This window comes from Tupaia chinensis, unplaced genomic scaffold (genome assembly GCF_000334495.1).
Source record: "Tupaia chinensis unplaced genomic scaffold, TupChi_1.0 Scaffold000119_2, whole genome shotgun sequence".
In the NCBI taxonomy this organism is placed as follows: Eukaryota; Metazoa; Chordata; class Mammalia; order Scandentia; family Tupaiidae; genus Tupaia; species Tupaia belangeri.
This window is the reverse complement of record NW_006159586.1, coordinates 469,586-478,862: the sequence shown is the minus strand read 5'-3', so window position 1 is coordinate 478,862 and position 9,277 is coordinate 469,586. Positions and strand designations below refer to the sequence as shown.

The following is a 9,277-nucleotide window of genomic DNA, read 5'->3' as shown; positions in this document are numbered from 1 at the left end:
CCTTAAGCCTACAGACCAATAAGCTGCCCTCCTCATGGCCTCCAAGACTTCCCCCACGTAATCACCTTCCTGGAAAGCCCAGTTCTCTCATCTGGCCTAGTCTGGTCCTAATCGCTGTTCAAGGCTCTGCAAGAAGCTTTCCCTGACTCACCTATCAGAACTTCTCCCTCCCATGATGCCTTCAGATGGCATTCATTTGACCTGAATCCTGTACTTCCCTCTGACTTATCTTGGACCATTGTTTTGTACCTCCAATTTTTGGATATCAGCTCCCTTGCAATTCACCTAGCCAGGTCAAATTTAAAAATCGAAATTAAAAATTTTAAAAAGCCTGAGATTATTTAAAAACGTGCTTCCAATCATTTGCATGGATTTTCCTCAGTTATTAAGACAGCAATAGGGGTCAGCAGGTAACCTAGTGGTTAAGGTGCTGAACTCCAACATGGCCTACCACAATGTGAGTCCCTGATCTGGCAGCTTGCTTTATCACTTTCTCTTTTGCTCTCTCTGTCTCTCTCTGGTCAAATTAAAATAAATACATACATACAAATAAGATAAATAGATAATTCTTAAAGATAACAATGTATTTGAGCTCATCACTACATGATAGTAAAAGGTTAATATATTATATATTTTAGAAAAACCTTTGCAAAAGGTCTATTGTTTAAATGAAAAGCTCTTAGATTTATAACAATTTGCCAATAAAGAATGAGACTGTCTGATAGTCAAGGTTTTGTTTTTGCTTAACTTTATCTTTTTGTATCAGTTAGGAAAGTACTTGACTACCAGTGTTAGAAAATGGAAGTGTACTTTTCAACAATTAGAAGCTTATTTATCTCATAGGAAATCCTGATATGGTCAATTCAAGGCTGGTGCAGCTGCTTTCTGAGACATCTGCTCTTTTGCCCTGCCACCATTCTCACATTGCGGCTTTCATTCTCCCAATTCATTGCCTCATGATCACACGTTGGCTACTAAATCTCTAGACATCTTTTCTGTGTTCCAGATAGGAAAAGAGGGGAAGACAAAGGACTAAAGACTTGTTTTTTTCCTTCTGGCAAGACTTGTCTTGTTTTGAAAGAAGCAGAACCCTTCTTGGAAGTTCTGCCTACCTTGCATTGGCCAGGAATGTGTCATGTGACCACCCACATGACAATGGAAACTGGGAAATCAAGTGGTTAGCTTCTGCTCTTATAGCAGTAGATGAGAAGAAAGTGATTGGGAAAGGTGTTGAGTGACCATACTAGAATGTCTGCCACTCTTCTTTCTACAACTAGCTTTAAAGTTCCCTGAGGACATGTCCCTAACTCTTTGTATGGGATTGGGCATGAATCAATGCAGCAAGGAATGGCCAAAGTTCCTTTGCAAAGAAGGGGACTTGCCCAGTTCCAAGAGCAGTTAGCCTGGTTGCTGAACAGGATATCAGACCAAGTGGAATTGTTGCTCGGATTGGAGAAGAAATGGGGCAGGAGTTTGGAATCCAGATAGCCAGTACACTGGCACAGGTGTGTCTTCAGGGTGAGTTTCTGTTCAACTGGGTAGAAGAGGGAGAGGAAGCAGGTGCATTTGTTGATGTCAGCTGGGGTGAGACACAGAGCAGGTACCTTGAAGCCCAGTGTCTTCATCCTGGAAAAGAGAACACAAGGTTTAGTGGAAGGAGCTGCAAAGTGTGAATGATCGTTGCACTTGTGCCAGCTTAAGCCCAGTTCCTTTTTGTCCACATGGGCCCACTCACCTGTTGTGCTCTCAGGAAGTTCATGAAGGAGGGAGGTTCACAAGTCTATTAATCACCTTTACATTCAAAGGGCAGCTTGGCAAAATATGAAAGTTATGGGTTAAAATGATTCTTCCCCCTTGAACTTTGTAGGTTTTGTTCTATTGCCTTCTGAAATTTGATATTGAGACCAAGCAGAAGTCTAGCTGGACAGTGTGTAGGAGTGGGTCCTGTGTTAGTTCATCTTTCCTTCCTTCCCCCTTTTCTCTCCTCCCTTCTTCTATTTTTAATTTCTCTAGAACATGAGTCTTTTCTATCTGGTGAGTAGAATATTTATTTACTTATAATTAATTATTTGTAGCTTAGAAAAGAGACTTTCTACTATGTAGTAGTATTTTTTTTGGGGGGGGGTGGACTTTGTCTCACTCGTTTCCTCTGAATACCATTTATCCAGTTATTGCATCTCCATTCTCTATTTTTCCAAATTCTCAGCTTTCTTTATTTTTCTCTATTTTTTTTTGTGTTCCATGAGAACTTGTCATATTCCCCCATCACATCATTGATTTGCTTTTTCATACTGTGAGTTTCATTATTTTTTTCCCACCAAGATGCATTTCAATTCTGAATGTTTGTTTTTATTTCTTTATTCTTTCTTTCTTTATTTTGCCAGAGGGCATGTATGTTTGCTGGAGAGAGACAGAGAGAGTGTAGGAGAGCACCTCCTCCCCTATGCATGATGGCCATGCCACATCCCTTCTCCATTTCTCCTTTAGGGAATTTTGCATACACATGCACATATGCCTGAAGTGTTTTTCAAACCAGGTACAAGACCGGAACTGCTTAGTCAGCCATGTGGGATCCAGGCGCCTTAACTATCACACGACCAGCCGGTCTCTGAATGTTTCCTTTAATTATTTTTTTCTTCTTACAAAAATAATACACATTTGTGTAGCAGTACATACTATAAAAATAAAAAAGTTTAGAGAATACAAATAAACCAAAAATTAAGATAATATAAACTATCCATAATTTCTCCCAGTTAATATTTTCATGAATATCTTTCTATCATTTTTCTATTAATTAATTTAATTTTAAAAGTGAGGTCATGGGACCAGCGATGGCATAATGGTAATGTCACTGGACTCCCACATAGTTGACTGCAGTTTGAGGTCCAGACCTTGTGGCTTAAAACTCATGCCAGGTGTGGGAACCAGCAGTTAGCGTAATGGCTATGTTGCTGGACTCCCACATAGTTGACCAAGGTTCGCGTCCCGGATCCGGTGACTTAAAACTCATGCCGGGTGCATGTGCCTGTGTGCCCAAGATCCCGAGAGGAGAATGGAGGAGAAGGGATTGTGGTGTGACCATCCCCCCGGGGGGTGATTTCTCACTTTCTGTCTCTATGTCTCTCTCTGTCCGGCAAGCGCATGCGCCCTATAGCGAAAACCTCTCCAAAAAAAAAAAAAAGAAAAAAAAACAACAAAAAAACTCATGCCAGGTGTGTGTGTGTGTGCACTCATGACCAAGATCCGGAGAGGAGAAGAGAGGGGAAGAGACTGCAGTGTGGCCATTCCCTGTGGGGTGTGATTTCTTGCTTTCTGTCTCTGTCTCTCCCTGTCTCTCCAGTGAGTGCATGCACCCTATAGCAAAAATCTCTCTAAGGAAAAAAAAAAAAAGTGAGGTCATAATGAACATGTTTTATAAACTGCTTTGTTTTCACTTTCAAATCTAACATGCATATTTTCCCATGTTCTTTAAGTAGAATGACATGCATATTTCACAACGTGATTTTCATGACTACAATGGTATTTCATTGCACATATCTACCGTGCCTTATTAAACTACTCTCCTTTTTCAAATATTTCAATTTTTTCCTCAAAATTATTGTACTATATAAATATACTACTATATGCTATTGTATACTATGTAAATATGTATTACACTATATATTACACCTTTATATTTGAATAGTGCTATGATGTTTTTTAAAGTCTATTTTGTTCATGAAAGAGAGAAAGAATGGTAGATAGCAAGAGAGAGGAGGGACAGAGAAAGAGGCAGAGAGCAATTCCCAAACGGGTCTTGTCACTTCACAGTCTCTCCCCAGACCCCTAGCGAGCGAGGCTCACAGGCGTGCCCAGTGTGTTTAGATCCACCTGGAATAGCTAAGCCCTGGGCCTTCCCATATTGTGCAGAGGCACTCTGCCACCTGTGCCACTGTGGCTGGGCCATGTGACAAATACTCTTGTAGCTTATCTTTATGCACACATCTATGTTACTTTTTGTAATAACTCTCAGTAGTGGGTAGCATGCAGAATTGTAAGAATGTTGATGTACTCACTGCTTTATAGTTAGTTTTTCTCAATATCTTTCCTTATTTAATTAACTTATCTTAAAAAATTATTTAATTTAATTTTATTTATGAATTTATTATTTTTTCCAAGAGTTTTTTTTTTTCTATAGGGTACATGTGCTCACCAAGAGACAGACAGACAGAAAGTGAGAAGTCACCCCCCAGGAGGGATGGCCACACCGCAATCCCTTCTCCTCCATTCTCCTCTCAGGATTTTGGGCATGCACGCACACACGCCTAGTGTGAGTTTTAAGCCACTGGGTCTAAGACTCGAACCACAATCAACTATGTGGGAGTCTAGCAACATAGTTATTATGCCATCTGCTGGTTCCTATTTATTATCATTTTTAAAATTCTTTGCTATAGGGCACATGTGCTCACCAGAGAGACAAAGGGAGAGAAAGTGAGAAAGTCATCCACCATGTCTGAGACTTGAAATGCAGTTAACCATGTGGAGGTCCAGTGCCTTAACCACCACTCCACCTGCTGCCCTTATTTAGTTACCTTTTAATATTATTTTACTGCCTTTTCATTGTAGCCCCTTATAGCCTTAAAGATGTTTACTCTCTTTTTATAAAAACTAAATCTCGGGAACCAGCAGTTAGCGTAATGGCTATGTCGCTGGACTCCCACGTAGTCGACCGCGGTTCGTGTCCCAGACCCGGTGGCTTAAAAAAGCTCATGCTGGGCGCGTGTGCGTGCATGCCCAAGATCCCGAGAGGAGAATGGAGGAGAAGGGATTGCGGCGTGACCATCCCCCCTGGGGGGTGATTTCTCGCTTTCTGTCTCTATGTCTCTCTCTGTCTGTCTGGCGAGTGCACGCGCCCTACAGTGAAAATCTCTCAAAAAAAAACCAAAAACTAAATCTCATATTCTATTAAGCATACTGGTTCCGACTTTCTTTTGTGTCTCTGTGTATCATTTTCAGAGTCCTATTCTTCTTTGAATCAGAGGAATATTCTCTTCCTTTAGTTTAGAAGTAGTTTTTCACAAGGCCTTAAATTTGTGTTTTCTCTTTACCTAACCTCAAATGAATTAGTGCCTGTCCCGAGTTGGTGTCCGACACCAGTCAGGATGTTCCTGGTATACAGGAAACAGTCGTTCAAACTCCTCCTCGCCATTATTATTATTATTATTATTATTATCCCTGGCTCCAGGTGAATAATTACTGAATTTCCTTCTCATATCCAGGGCTGAGTGGGAGCTTTTAGTTCAATTCTTTGATCCTAGATGGCACTGTCCTAGTACGTCCTACTGATTGGATCATTTCTTCTCTTATTCCTGTTGCCTGGGTCTTTGATACAGGTTGGTTGTATTTTATGCAAAGAATGCGTTCCTAAAAATCTAGATATTAATAATGTGAACTTCATTTAATTTGAGACAGAATTTTCTGTGGGAATGATGGAAAGCAGAAGGTGGTACATTTTGAGCATGTATGTCAGCAACTGTTAAGGTGTAATTCTGTTCTAATGCTTTTTGGTTTTTACAGTATGGTCGCCAATATTTTTGCAAAGCTGCCAGGTGTTTGCTTGGCCTTAGTAGCATTTTATCATCTCACTGCTGTTCTAAAATGATTGATTTTGGAACACATTTTTTCAGCATCATTACAGTTAGATTTTATAGGCCATGAAAATATTATAAATTATAACGGTGAGTGTTACAATATGTAACAGCATATGCACTCCTAAATCACAGAAGTTCCCATGACTAGCAACATTTCACCTACAGTGAATGCGTTGGGCGCATTGCACTGACAGGTTGGTGGGTATTTCTTTTTAAAAACTCGAGTGGAAACAACACAATACAGCATATATAATTCAGTCTGCTGGCTATAATTCCATCTTTTTTTTTCATTTTGAGAGTTTTGCACTAATTGAAATTTTGTGCATGAAATGAGACCTTATTAAACATTTTTTCTTTGTAAAGTGGTTTCAAATGTGCATAATTTATATTCACATAAGAAGCCACCAAAATGCACTGGGTGCAAGAAATACCAGAATCACCATAACCTTCTCTGGGGCCCTTTTGTCTCTGGTCCTGCATCACCAATGGCATTTTTTTGTGGGGGGGGTGGTTAGGGGCTTTTGCCTTACAGCATGTGCACTCACCAAATAGAGAGACAGAGACAGTGAGAGGGAAAGTGAGAGGGAAAGTGAGAAATCACTCCCCAGGGGGATGGCCATGCCACAATCCCTTCTCCTCCATTCTCCTCTGGGGATTGTGGCCATGCACGTGCACTCAGTGTGAGTTTTAAGCCACCAGGTTCAGGGCTTGAACTGCAGTGAACCATGTGGGAGTCCAGTGACCTAACGGCTACACCGTCTGCTGGCCCCGACAATGGGATTTTAATTGCTATGTACACACCCATGTTGCTATGCTCTGGTCATTTGAAAAAGCATCAGATTCTGCCTGCCAGATTTAAGTGCCAAAAACCCTACGATTCTGGGTTAGGGCCTGTCAGTACAGGAGGCCTCTCTCCCTTATTCGAACAACTCTGTTTTACTATGGGAAGGCAGGATTGACCATGGGGAACCTTCCTTAATTCAGTCTGGCCACTTTATGGTTAATAGAAATGGTTCCTGATTCTGGACCTAAATATTCCAACAATTTGAGTTTTTGCTAGTGTTTCTGTCTTCCCTCTTTTCTTTCCTCCCTCTCTCCTACCTTTTCTCCTTCCTTCCTTTCTTTTCCTCTTCTTATTTGATAGTCAGACAATATTTTAAACCAAAAGCCCAAGGAGGCTACTCAATGAGATACTGGTTATTCTCTTTGGGGCCAATAATATGTATTAGGGAAATTTCAGGGCCTGTTAGCCAGTTCTCCAAGCTGTTCCCCCAACCCCAGAGTGGGAGTCATTCTTAAGGATTCACTTGTGTTTGAACAATGCTTATAGCCTATTCCTTTACCTTAAGCCAAGCCAAAATGCTTCCAGGGGATAAGATTATTAAACAGTTTCATAAGCTCAGCATACCTGGATTTATGCAGTATTTTCCTAAGGGAATAATCATTTTGAGAAGGAGAAAGGAGGGTTTCAGGATGATCAGAAGCTCAAAGCCAGAAACATGGAATCTGAAGGTCAACTCTCTGTGTTGCAACTGGACCACGCAGAGCCCAGCCTGACCTCCTGCTTTTCCATGCAACACCTCCTCGCTACACTCCTTCAATTCATCTGACTGATTTGCGAGCATCTAGCTCCCCAGAGACACGAGTTTAAGGGACTGTACAATCGACCAAAAGTTCAGAATTGATATTTGCACAGTAAATGCACCCATTCCTCAATGTCGTCAGAGGGGGTTGCCTTGGATTTCATGTGACAGCCTCTCCTTTGTGGTAATATCTAAGAGCTTGGTGGTATACATCTAAGATTCAATATAGAAGAAAAGAAGCTTCAAAAGAAGCTCCCTGCTCCCTTCTTTAGCCTTTGCTGATGGGTTTTGGGGTGACTGGTACACTCCCTCTCTACTGCAGTTCGTCCTTTTCTGGGGTCTGACATCCTTCCCTCCCATAGGCTTTGCATGTGGCTCAGGTCTACATATCTAGTTAGTTCAAACTATTAAGACCCAGTCAAATGGTGGTCAGTTTAGTTTGATGACCACTTAATTTGGCTTCAAAAGAGCAACAGTCACAAGATGGAATGTTAAGCCTCCAGGGAACTTATCCCTCTTCGATCTGCTTCAGGGATAATGGAGCAAAGTCAAGACTTGCCCTAAACCCCAGCACTTTTCAGCGGAAGTGCTGATATCTCACCCAGTTCTCTGCACTCCCAGGGGATTTCCCCCACTGGGAATACACTAGAAAGCCCAGAATCTGGTGGGTGGCCACTGCACACCGTAACATGCACCACTAGCTCTGACAGGAAGAGACAGAAGTTCATGCAGTTGATTTCAGGGACCTCAAGAAGCACAACATATCCACATGTCAGTGATTAATAGTCAACATTTCAGGACTGGCAGATGGCATAGTGGTTATGTCCCTGGACTCCCATGTAGTTGACTGCTGTTTAAGTTCCATATCCAACAGCTTGAAATTCATGCCAGGTGCATGTGCGTGCATGCCCAAGATCCCGAGAAGAGAATAGAGGAGAAGGGATTGCGGTGTGGTCATCCCCCATGGGGGATAATTTCTTGCTTTCTGCCTCTCTGTCTCTCTGGCCAGTGAACATACCCTATAGCAAAAATCTTTCTGAAAAAAAAGAAAAAACAATCAACATTTTAACAAACATTCACATAATGACTCTTACATTCTAGGCTCCGTTTTACCAACTGCAGCTATTAACATATACATGATCCTACTTTTATAAGAGAGAAGACAAGCCCCCAAATAATTGTACTTACTGCGACTGAGGTTTTAGGAAGTGTCCAGATTTCAGTCAATAATTGTTCTGTCCTAGGGGGTCCCACAGGTAGAAGAGTGTTAGACCATGATTGCCAATTTGAAGACCTGAAAACAGCGTTATTATGACTTTAATACAAGTCACAGTGAGATTCGAGTCTGGAATGGGGTAGAAATGAATGTTTTAGGACTGCACTGTGTCAGCCTGGATGCCAGGAAGGGTTTTTATTTGTTTGTTTGTGGGGGAAGGATTCATTGATGATGGGGTTTTGCCAAGAGGGGCTCTTTTAGGTAGAGGGAGTGAGAGGCGAGGGATGCTGGAAGAAGGAGTAAGGATATTGAGCAGCTGGGGAGGTGGGGGAGGTTGGGCCACAGGAATCAAAGAACTGAGAAGCAGGAAATAGTGTCGGAGTGGCAGGTGAGGGTAGGACCCTCATAGGACTAACCACGGAAATGCAGCAAAGACTTTATTGAACTGAGGTTGAGTACAAGCCCTGAGGTGACTAAAGCTAAGTGAGTATACGGGTGGCTCACAGGAGAGGAAGAAAATGAGGAAATAAAAGTGAGACTCTGAGGGATGTCACCATCCAAATGCTGTCACTTACAGTTATTTATATTTATACTATGTCAAATATTATGTGACATAGTAGTTCAATATGACAAGTGAGACAGAAATCATGTAGGGGAGGGCATCCCTGTGACAGGGAGGAAGAGAAGAGTCCATTTTTCTTTACTGAGTCTTAGTTTCCCTTGTTTTTCTATGAGCCCAGGTCTTACCTGCTAACTCCTGGGTACCAAGATTTGTTTTACAGTTTGTTCCTAAGCTCCAGAAATCTTCCTCCTTTTTCCCCCTCAGTCAAAACTTATTTGCCCTTTAC

The 9,277-nt window shown here is 41.7% G+C and overlaps 1 protein-coding gene across 2 annotated transcripts in view; it reads left to right on the top strand.

The window, feature by feature from the left end:
* The window catches only part of LOXHD1 (lipoxygenase homology PLAT domains 1), a 219,353-nt gene that overhangs the window by 58,198 nt on the left and 151,878 nt on the right, over positions 1-9,277 (top strand). The gene's annotated exons all lie outside the window — the stretch shown is intronic.